The sequence below is a fragment of the Arachis ipaensis genome, chromosome B03 (assembly GCF_000816755.2).
Source record: "Arachis ipaensis cultivar K30076 chromosome B03, Araip1.1, whole genome shotgun sequence".
Lineage (NCBI taxonomy): Eukaryota > Viridiplantae > Streptophyta > Magnoliopsida > Fabales > Fabaceae > Arachis > Arachis ipaensis.
In genome coordinates this window covers 82,094,436-82,106,425 of record NC_029787.2, presented here as the reverse complement: position 1 = coordinate 82,106,425, position 11,990 = coordinate 82,094,436, and the positions used below count along the sequence as shown (strand labels likewise).

Below are 11,990 nucleotides of genomic sequence, written 5' to 3'. Positions count from 1 at the left end.
GCCCTGCGCCCGTCAAGGAGAGCACTGCGATTGAGCGCTGCTGTCGCCGTTAGGAAGGAGAGAAAGGGTCTATGCATTGTTGCAGTGGCTATGTTAGGGCATGTGGAGAGCAACCCATCGTCGCTTGTTGAGGATAGCATCGCGCCGTCGCCGTACGTGGAGGAGTGCACCGCGATTGAACGCTGTTATTGCCATTAGGATGGAGAGAAAGGGTGCGTTGTTGCAGTGGCTATGTTAGGGATTGTGGAGAACACCGCGCTGTTGCCCGCGAGGTGAGCACCGCGCCGTCTCCATGCGTGGAGGAGTGCACGCAATTGAATGCTGCTGACCTACTATCGCTGTTAGGAAAAGGAGAAAGGGTATGGTGTATACGTTGTTGCAGGGGAGAAAGGTTAGGGCTCTTGATTGTGTATGTGCGTGAAGTGGAACTACTGAAGCTCTTTTTTCCTTTTTGTATTTTAAGTTATTTTTTTATTGAAAAAATAATTGGTGAGAATATGATTAAAAGTTTTTTTCTAAAATTTTTAACTATAAACAACCTTAGGCAACTTTTAGTAAATGTTATTTGTTTAATTTTTTTTATAACTCTTATAAAATGTTTTATTTTTATTTAAAAATGTTGTCTTAAAGTTTTTATTTTGTAACATTTTACAAATGTTGCTTTAGATATTAAAGACAACTCTTTTTATAGGTGGCCAAAAATTTTGTTATCTTTGCTTTACTCAAAAGCAACTTATCAAAAATATTGTCTTTGCCTATCTAAGACAACTTTTGTTAAATGTTGCTTTGAATAAGGGTTACCTTAAACCAAAAATATTGTAGTGAGATGAAATATAGTTTAGTGGTTCAACCACAGTTAGACCATTAAACTATTAAACCAATAATTTGACCGATTCAATGACCAGTTCGATTCTCGCAACCTTGTTTAGTACTTACCCATTTCTTTCAAATCAAGCAGTTTATATCTAGTTAGCTTCAATTGTTGGTTTTGGCCATTTCTTTTAAATAATCGTGTCTTGCAAGTTATCAAGTTCATGTTTCAATTACCTTTGTTTTATTGTTTGAATCTTTAATTCATATCCATATTCAAAGTTAAAAAATGAAAAATATGCATTTGCTTCATTTCATTTGGTTCTTACCGTTTATCTCCGTATATCATCATTTGCATAGTTACATTCCATTTTTATCTTTCATCTTTTCGATCGAACAAAATATATATTCATTTTTCTTTACTCATTTCTTAATTTGATAAGATATAAACAATTGTTTATTCTTTTTATCAGATAAGTAATGAATAAAGAGGGATAGCTGTGAATACCGTATTTTGTCCGACACAATAATATCTTCAAAAACAAATCTTGTACCAATTAATAATCAAGTTGGTGTTTATTATGCTCGATAAAAAAAAATGACAATAAAGGTTCATAAAATTTTTATTTCATTAATAATATACATATTTATTTGGTGTTTGCTACGATACAATCATAAATTCATACGTATCCATACGTTTAAAATATAGACAAATAACAACAAGACATGTGGAATTTATTTTCCACGTCAGCATTTAATTTTTTCTTTTTTAAATATATAGTATATTATCACTTTTACTAAAACACCCTTTTAATTAAATAAAAATAAAAAATATTTATTTATTTAATTTTATAAAAAGACTTAAACATCCTTTCTTTATTTGATTAGACAAAAATACCCTTTTAAATTAATCAAATTTTAAAATTCAATTAATCTTAATTTTATAATTTCAAATAATTGAAACAACAAAACAAAAACATATTAAAAAAATAAAAAATCAAAATTGTTCTTCATCTCTATTAAAAAAATCAAAATTGTTCAGAAACCTTCTCGTCTCTCTGCTACTCGATCTCTCTCATCTGTCTCAGTGACGCCATCGTTGTGGATTAAACTATGTCGTTTTGGTTCCCGCACGGATGACCTTCTTTCCCCTTACCTTCAGTCTTCATTCCAAACCCCTATCTTAACAGCTTCTCCCCAAATCAAAAAAGAAAGTTGAAACAGGAAATCCTAGCTTCTCCACCACCGCCGCAAGGACTGCCGGCGTCCGTCGCTCTCAAGCACTATCATCGTCGTCTGGTCGTCCGTGCTTCTTCCTTCTTCAAGAATCGCAGCTTCTTCTTTCTTGAGCTTGGCGCGTTAGTTCCTGGTATTCATCTGCTCCATCGCGCTCCTGCCGCCGTCCGTCGGGCGCTCAATCACCATCGTCTTCGTCTGGTCGTCGCAGATTCTTCCAACCCACCACCATCTTCTGAGTTGTGTTCGTCGCCTGGCTTCTGTCTCCGTCATGATTCTGCCCCCTCTTCTCAGACTGCTCAGAAGAAAAACCCATCTCCATTCCAGTTTCCTTCCTTCTTTCGAGTTCAGAGAGCAGAAGCTCAACCAAGAAAAAAACCTTAGACTTGGACGGTCAGTTCACTGCTAACTTCTTCTGCGTTTTTTATTTATGCCATGTTCAATGATTATTTGATTTTTGAATATTTGAATGTTTTGTGTTTTAATTTTTTATTGAATGATTATTTGATTACTAATGAGCTCTAGTTCTGCTGTGTTGCTATTTTTGTGTGTTGTGATATTTTTTTGAATGATATTCTGCTGTGGTGCTGTTTTGTGTGTTGCTGTGTTGCTTTTTTATGTGTTCTTTATTTTTTTTTTGACATGCATCTGAGTGATATCACCACTGTAACTTAAACTACTTGCTCTGTTGATGTGCTTTTGATTTCTGAATGTCATGCCACTTGTTATGTTGCTGCTGCTGTTTTAGTATTTTTTAACTTCTGAATCTGCTGTTTTTGAATTTTTGTTGATAGATTTATTGATTTTAGGATTTAGGGTGATTATATGTTGCTGTATTCTAATCTTAGTTGCTGATTGTTGTTGATTTCTGGCTCTGTTTAGTATGTTGTGCTTATTGTTCTTGATTTTTGGCTCTGTGAGTGTTGTTCTATTTTTGGTCTGTATTTGATCTTGTTCAAATTTCATGATTTTGTTACTGTCTCCTGAAAGTTGGGTTTCTTTTTCTAATATGCTTAACATCAGAAAGATTTGAAAAAATTTGTTACTCTTTGTTAAGAATGTGCTGAAACTTTGTTAAAATTTGGCCGAAAATTTTGTTATAAGATAGATAGCTTTTTGATATGAATATCCAGTGGTTTCTCTTAATCTTGTATGTTTATTACCAGATCCTTTCGGTATCATTTTGTCAAGATTACATTGCTTCAGTATATGAATTAATTTAGTATTATATTTTTTATAACTGTTGCATGTTATGTTCGAATAGGATAGAGGTTTCTTATTGTTGCGGTTGCTGATTGTAGATTTACTTGCACTTTCTGTATCGTAATTATTTAAAAATTATGATTTATGTTTAGACTGAAGAAATCACTCTAATTCAAGAGACATTAAAAGATAAGACCAACACATCAGGAATAGAAGTGACCGAAGTTCCAGATGCAGCCACAACCAAGATACCAGGATTGCCACAATATCCTATGCATCATTATCCAGTGGTCCTTCCTTATCAACCTTATGGTGGAGTCCTCCCTATTCCTTTTCATCCTGTTCCAAATGGCATGACATACTTCAACCAATATCCTTCTACTGCCAGAATTACATCATATCCTCAGTTTTCTCATGTCTCGTCGTATTCTAGTGGACCCAGTGATAGCAATACATGGGCTGGACTTTTGAATGATGTCATCAACAACAAAAAGCCATAGAGTTATAATCTATATATTATATTTTTAATTTATGCATGTTAAAATTGCTGATTATATATTATATTTTTAATTTTTGTTACCCCTTGTCTGTTTAGTAATGACAGAATGTGCAGATATTGGCATCCACAATGAATGATTATTAGTTCACCAGTCTGTGTTCACTTTTTAAGTTTTGTTTTAAGATAATATTTTCTGTTGAAAGTTTGTAATGTGCCATGGTGTTTGAGGTAAGTTAACCAATTTTACACCTATATTCTCCAAATTACAAAGAAGTATTTTTGTTCCCCTACTTAGTAGTTTTCCTCCATAAGAAGATTTTTCAAAGATGTATTTCAATATTTGTTATTTCTCTCATCCATTTGCATGGCAATGGTGTCTGGCAGGTTGTGAAGGTTGATCCAACAATGAGTCCTATTGCTGAGGGCGGGACCAATAATCAATCTGCTTGTCATAAGATTTGGGGCTCTAAAGATTCTGAAAAAGGCCTCCATGAAGAATCTGCTCTAGTTGCAAATAATTCTCATTCAAATATTGAGAAGCTCCAAAATCTTTTATTAGATTCAAAGGGGGAGACACTGTCACAAACATCCCTCGCTGTTCTTAATCGAGAGAAGAATGAGCTGGTAAAAATCTTTTTACTGCTTTTCTTAGTGACATTAATGTTTAATTCACTCTAAGTAGATGGCTATGGATACCTACACATGGTTATTTATCATTAACCTGATAAAATAGTGAAAGAAACTTTTTTGGCTGGTATGTTCCTATAATGTTGCTTGTCCCTTTTTTTTTTTGTGTCTGCTTCTCTCAGTATTTATTTTAAAGGAAAAACATTCTTTCAGTTACTTCCCTTTTATAATTAATTTTTTGAAATATCAAGAAAATTCTCAAAAAAGATGCCTGTTATTTCCTTATTGGCATTTTTCCTATTTCATGACCACATCAAATTTTGTTTGCATTAAAGGCATAGTATTTCAGCGCATAATTGACTTAAGCAAACTGATATTTTCACCTATCATTTAAACTTTGTCAATGTGTGGCTTGAAAAGATGTTGATTGGTTTTGCTTGCTTGACAGATGTGGAAGATAGTCTGGAAACAACGATAGATGCCATTATAGAGGGTTGTAGTTATTCATGGGAAGGAAATCATGGAGGGATAAGAAAAAATCTTGAGGATCCATGCTTAGCTCCATTTAATGAGATGAAAAGTTGGAGAGAGTCTGTACTCATTGCACAAAGTCCTTGCCAGGCAAGACAATTTCAAACCTAATACTAAATTAAGCATGTTGTGATTGGTGTTTGTGGTGCATTCACATGCTTAAGCTATGTGTTTGAGTAAAACAACAAGAACCGGTTTAACGAATCCGTGCTTAATATGCATATTTTGTTTCAGTAACTGTGTTCTTTTGCAAATGGCCTACAAAACTTTGTTAATTTCCCGTTTTATTAGAATTCTTAGTATTGATGTCATGCCGTATGGTTGGAAGATGTGATATGAGTTTTTGAAACAGTATGAGAAAGACTTTTGAAGATATTTGCAGTTTATGTTTGAGGAAAAGAGTATTGTGTAATGTGGTTCTCCTCTTTGGTCATCTGGTTTGTGCTCATTTTAATTGCCTGACAGTTGGATTTTACTTTTGAATTAGGTAGCTAAACATCTGTTCATTCCTTATGTTCTTTCTTCAATTTGATTTTTTGTAATGTGGTTCTCCTCTTTGGGTCACCTGGTCTGTGCTCATTTTAATTGCCTGACAGTTAGATTTTACTTTTGAATTAGGTAGCTAAACATCTGTTCATTCCTTATGTTCTTTCTTCAATTTGATTTTTCGGTAAGTGAGTGTTTCTTATCAATTCTCTGGTTCAACTTAATAGGTTCTTGTGAAATTGTGTGAAAAAAACTGTGTCTAATGCTTGATCAGGTGTTTCTCAATCTATTAATTCTGTATCTAGGATATTTATAGGGCGATCTGGGAACATAGAAAATTGCAAGCTTGGCCGCAGAAGATCTCATCTCTCAAAGCTGAGCACTACTGTTATCAGAGAAAGTTCACAAAAATCAAGTTCAAGAGTCCACAATTGTGGAACACCGTACAGGCCAACTCTGCTAAAGGAAGAAGTGGCAGTCATGAATTACGTTTTTTTTAATTATTTTTCTTAGTTCTAAAATTAGACTGCTATATAGGTGATGCTTAAGTAGCAAGTTCCTTTATTACTAAATTTCACATGAGATATTCGACCTCTTTGCTTTTGAAACTTCGAAACATTTCAACCATATAAAATGTATCATTCTTTGTAGGTCAAATATCTCTGTTTTATTCGATGATTACACTTAAATTATCCAAGTTCATGTGTCATCCGTGAAATATAAGGAAGTTTTCCTGTTTGAGATATTAGAGGATAATTGACCAACAATGAAACATGAAGTGCCGTGCAATTCACCAATCATCAAGAATACCATCTAATAAATGAAAAGAGCAAGAACACAAATTATTTGGACAACACAACTCTTTATTGTCGTGAAATATTTATCAAGCAACTAACTTCTTTTGTATCTTGTACATAGCACTCTACCTCTTGGATAACTTCACATCAGTACACTAACTCTTATCACATATAGAATGAATTTGGTACAAATAAATGCTCCACTTTTAAGTGTGTCTTGTCATAGCTCTATTATTGTTAGTTGTGCTGGCTCTAGCCTCTAGGTTCCTTTTGCAGAGGTGGAAGATTTGTTTTTCACATAATTGGAGGCCTGATTGTGTTGGCAAAATCTTATCTTGGGATTAAAGATTTCATGTGGAAACAAATCTTGCGAGTTTTTGCCAAGCTCAGTTGGTGGCATAAAGCAATTTTTGAGGGAATGTTTCACAAAAGAGGACAACTTTGGTGAAAAAGAAAAGCTTACGTGGTAGATTGCATAAGCTTCTCTTCTACAAGCTCAATGCAACGGTACAAAACAAGTTTATGTGGATTCAAAGTACATAAAGTGTCAACTGCAAGCTGATCATAATCATTCTTGTTCTCTGTCATAATCCCACTCACCAAGGTGCGGAAAGGAAGCAGCCATTCATTGTAGGTCTTCACTAAATTGCTCCTAGACAATACTCCAGTGCGGTTTGTCTTTTCTGATACAAATAAGGACCAAAACCTTCACTTTTAAGTTTGATTGAATCTGCCAATGACAAACATATGCAAAAAGCAAAATTTTGTCCCACTAGACAAGATCGACAACGTGATCAGACAATAAAGTGATATCAAAAATTATTTACACTTTTTAAATAAAAAGTTAATCTTATCTCCTGTTATAGAAAAATCCAACATTCAAGCAGTTCGTTGACTATATTTTGCTACTCATTAACTACTATTCTCTGAGCATTAGCTGATAAATCATAGACGTTATAGAGAAATTCTTACAAACTACTAGTTTAACATCTCATTGTTAGGCACGCTAACAATATAAGCAGTCTTACTTACTTTATTTAAAATATATCCATCTATCTATGGATCCCACCAAGTTTTACGTATGCAAAAATAATATTGTAAACTTGAGTAACCTAGTGTCAACAAGGTAACTACTGCCAACAAATTACCCTTTTAGAGCCCTGACAAAGGAGGAACAATGTAACTGGCAGCCTTGGTCATATTACTTGAGTAACCTAGTGTCTGTTCCAACTAGATTAACAGAAACATAGGATCAAGATATTAACAAAAATAGAATAAAATAAATTAAACATCAAACTTGCACTGACTGTAGTTCTTTGCATGTCAACTGTGATATGATCATGAGAAAAACAGACACTTTTTTTTTAATGTAAATACCATACCCATGGGATATAAAGTGATCTTCAAAAGCCAAGAAATCCTACAAAATATAATGGCAAATAAAAAGTTAAGAGCTAGCAGAATGCAAAATAGAGATGAATAAGAGTTGAATAAGAAATTAACAATATTGAAAAGATATTAACCTTTTAAAGAGAGCAAGTAATAAGTAATAACACAAATAAATTGTGCATTGCTGGTTAGGGGCATTCCTCAAAAGAATAAGACATTTTCTAACCAAGAAGGTTATCACAAATATGACCAAAGAGAGTACATAACCCCAGCATTAAGCAAAACTTTTTTAGAAGCCTATCCTCTACAAGCCATGTGCAAAAAGTATATATGCAAAAAAAAAAAAGGCAATAAAAAACATTGCACTTAAATCCATATACCCTTTTTTTTCTTTTTAACTTTCCAGCTTCTTTTTTTTTTCTTTGATTTAGAGTCAGCATTCCAACTCTGCAAATCCCTGCATATACATCACGATCATATTTAATTCTAGCTAACATGTGATTTCACTATATTATAAGATACCATTAGTAACAATAATAAGTGTCTTTAAAGTTTTGGTGCACATAGCCACATATTAAGAAAATATTAAGGCTAAGATTACATTATTATCTAATACTGTGAGGACAAGTGAGAATGTAGCTTGGCCTTTATCACTTTAGTAGCATCATCCTCTATATGCTATATCTTTGCATTGTCCATATTAATATAAATCTTATTTAGAATTCTTATTTCTTTTGATTCTTCTCAAATTCATAAAGCTAGTTAAGATATGGGTTTTACTGGAGAATTGGTAAGACGTGTCTTCTCCAAAAACCGTTCCACTGCATCATATGAAAGCAAAGTGAGTCTCTCAAAAATGCTATGCTGCAAGAATTCTTGATCATATCACAAATTTTGTTATTTTTTCTCAGGGTAGGCAAAATTCGACAGAAAATCGAAGATGGGGTTCTGTTAGATCATACTTGTGTGAAAATGAATTCAATTTAGTTATGGCAGAAGAGGATTCAGCTTCACTTAAGAGTTCTGAAGTTACAGTTACACAACCAATAATAGAAGAGAACTTGAGTGATAGAGAAGATGCCAAAAGTGAAGAAACTGTGGAGAATGTAATAGAACAAGAAGAAATGCCAAATTCAAGTAGTTCTACATTCTTAAGTGAAGAAGCAGCAGCAATTCAGATTCAATCAGCATATAGAAGCTTTCTGGTTAGCTCAACAAACTTCAATTACATCAATTTGCATATATTCACATCAGTTACATCAATAAATTCATTATTTATATGATGCTTAGTATTTTTCCCTTCTTCTTATGATTATTGTGCTGTAAATTTCAGTTAAGGAGTCCAAAGGATGAAATCAGATGCAATAATGGTGAAGTTCATCTCAATTTAGTAACTGAAAGTCTAGATAGAAAGCCATAGGAACATCAGTTGAAGTGCAAACTGCAAATTTGGCCGAAATATTCTCGGTTAAAGGCGAAAAATTGAGCATTTACCAGCATATTCATTGCCGGAAAAGGAGTTATATAACAAACCAGAAGGTATAACAGAAGACAACGTTAATTCATGAAACTAGCAAGTAACAGCTCATGATTTTGTTAAAAACAACTAACTTTAGTTCACTTGAAATGTTGTCATAAATTCAAAGACTTGAATTCAGATTAGCTTAAAATAATTCACCAAAGCTCATCTTATTCTTGCATAAATAAAAAAGTGTTAAAAGGGTGATTGAAGGTGCTAAGCTTATCAATTTAGCTATAATTTGCCATCAATCAAATTCTGTTAACTAGCATAGTTCATGAGATTTTCAGGAAGAATGGGATGATAGCACTGTGAGTAGCTATGTATCGAAAATGCGAATGCAGAACAGAATGGAGGCATCAACCAGAAGAGAAAGAGCACTAGCTTATGCTTTCTCTCAACAGGTAAACATCTTAAAACTATTTGCATAGAAGGAATGGATAGTGCAGGGAGGGAGTTACCGGAAGGGAGAGACTGCCGACGGTGATGAAGAATGAGGAAGACAGCGACGCTCTCTGGAACGAGGAAAACGGCGACGCTCTCTGACGCGACGACATTCTCCTTGGCTGGGTGAGGCGTGCGGGAAAGCTGCGGTAACCTTGCCAGGGCGCAATGGAGGAAGCTTCTTTGTCTTCTTTACCGGGGAGAAGATACGAGATTAAAGAGAAGAAAGAGAAATTACAAACAAAGAGAAGGGATGTGAAGGTCGGGGAGAAACCCAGCAAGAACAAAGTGATTTTTTTAATATTTTTTAATTTTGTTTCATTTTTTGGTATGAACAAATTGATTAGGGTTTATGGAAAGATAAATAATTTTGTTAAATGTGTTTTTTTTTTTTTGTCTTTTAGATTATTTAAATTTTGAAATGGTAAAATTAAACTATTTAATTAATTAATCTAAAAGAGTAATTTTTGCCTGACATATATAAAAAAAGGTATTCAAGTCTTTTAAAAAATTAAATAAAAATATATTTTTATTTTTATTAAATTATAAGGATATTTTAATAAAATTAGTGATATAATATATATTTTTTTATAAAAAAATTAAATGCTGACGTGGAAAATAAATTTCACATGTCTTATTGTTATTTGTCCATATTTTAAACGTATCGGTACGTATGTATTTATCATCGTACCGTAGCAAACACCTATTTATTTACCAATAGGGTTTCTACTATACCCCATGACACATAATAAATATGGACAAGAATTATATATAACAAAATTGCTAAGTACAATAGGTCACGTTTTTGCTTGTTATTATACTCATTGGTCCCGGGAAAATCATTTCTTGGTAGTTGTAATCTATTATTCACCGGAATAATATTTTTCGGTAGTCAGAATTCACTGTTTGCCTGGCCAATATTCGCCAGAGGCCGAGAAGCATTACCTTCCGAACAATTATCCTTGTTTGTCGCCGAATCATTGCCTTTCGATAGTTCATGAGCTTCTAGTTGGTTCTTCTTTCCCCAAAGTCGGCAGCACAACCTTACCTTTCTACCGTCCGTTAGTCGCTGATCCTCATTCATCGTGGGAGGTTGAGAAGCTTTACCCTCAGAACCATTATCCTTGTCTGCCTCCAAATCATTGCCTTCTAGTAGTTTTGGTGCTTCTTTCCCCAAAGTCGGCGGCGCATCCTTTCCTTCTTCTTCGCCACCACCACTTCGCCTCTCTCTATTTCTCTATCTATCTTTCTTTTTTCTCTCTCTTCCATTTGTGTGTGTCGGTCAATTAGGGTTTGATCACCTAATTAGTGCTTAAAAAAAAGAAAAAAAAACTTGTAATGATTGATGCAATTTTCTTCATATATGTTTTATAATTTTCAAATATGTAGTTTAAAGATGTAAACAAAAGTGCATATTTAGAGACAACCCAGCGTGGACAAGGTAACATTTTAAATCACGGGTTTTATAATTACCTAATAAGAGCATATTTTCATATGCATCTGCATATCATTTAGGAACCAATTCCTGTATTTCATATTTTTTTTTTTAGAATTTTGACTTTTGAGTTTAAATTAGTGCACTTTGATCTCATAAATTACCTGTATTTTAGTCTTCCATAGGATTGTATCATTATTTTGTAGGAATTATGGAAAGAATCAAAGAAAATAAGTGCATAAGAAGCAAGACAATCCAAGTCACTAAGATTTCGGATGCTAAAATTTATGAATAATGTTCATTATCTTGACCATAACTCTCTCTTATGAAGTGATATTGATGCGGTTCTAATTGAAAATAAACTAAACAACCAAGGCTTTAATTGGACATCAAGATCATCTAAATATTCCATCCAATGAGGGAGAATCAACACTTCTAATACGGGATTGATTAATCTAAAGCTACGGCAAGTGCAATTTTGTATGATCTAGTTCTCGTTGATATAAGCCCAAAATTGATCTTCAAAGAGGCTAAATTGAAGCCCAAAATGTCTACTTTCCAATGGTATATGATTTGTAAGCATTCATGCATGTTTGGAAAGTAAAATAGATTATGAAATGTGGGGTATCACAAATATTTAGCATCTTGCTTTGTAAGCTTTCAGCTCCTATAAAAGGAGACATTAAGCATGAAAAGGAGTACACACACATTATAAAAAAAATTATCAAATTTTTGGTACCGTTAACGGGGATTAATTGAGATTGACAACATACGTCCAGTTAAATTCTAATTTAGATCTTATTTGTTTTAATTTCTTTTATTTCAAGTTTATTTTCTTTTTATTTCTTTTATTTTATGTTATTTTTACTTTATTTTAGTTTCTTTATCATGTTTAAATTCTTTTCTTCTTTCTTTACTCTTTCTTTTATTTCGTAAGGTACGTTTAATCTTTTCTTTGTTTGTGTATCTAAGGGAATGATGGAGTTAGATACTATAAAAAAAATCTTATCAAAC

General features: G+C 33.3%; 2 long non-coding RNA genes and 1 pseudogene across 3 annotated transcripts; all 3 read left to right on the top strand.

Annotated features, from left to right (window-relative positions):
• Window positions 1,838-5,330, top strand: LOC110270217. Of its 2 annotated transcripts, XR_002359487.1 has the most exons (4): window positions 1,840-2,439; window positions 3,402-3,750; window positions 4,133-4,372; window positions 4,824-5,330. It is a non-coding gene; the product is annotated as an uncharacterized LOC110270217 (long non-coding RNA). The 2 variants fall into 2 exon arrangements; XR_002359486.1 differs by having other exon boundaries at window positions 1,838-2,439; window positions 3,402-4,372.
• LOC110270218 lies at window positions 5,447-7,459 on the top strand. The gene is made up of 2 exons (XR_002359488.1): window positions 5,447-5,576; window positions 5,698-7,459. It is a non-coding gene; the product is annotated as an uncharacterized LOC110270218 (long non-coding RNA).
• LOC110269481 lies at window positions 8,042-9,901 on the top strand (annotated as a pseudogene).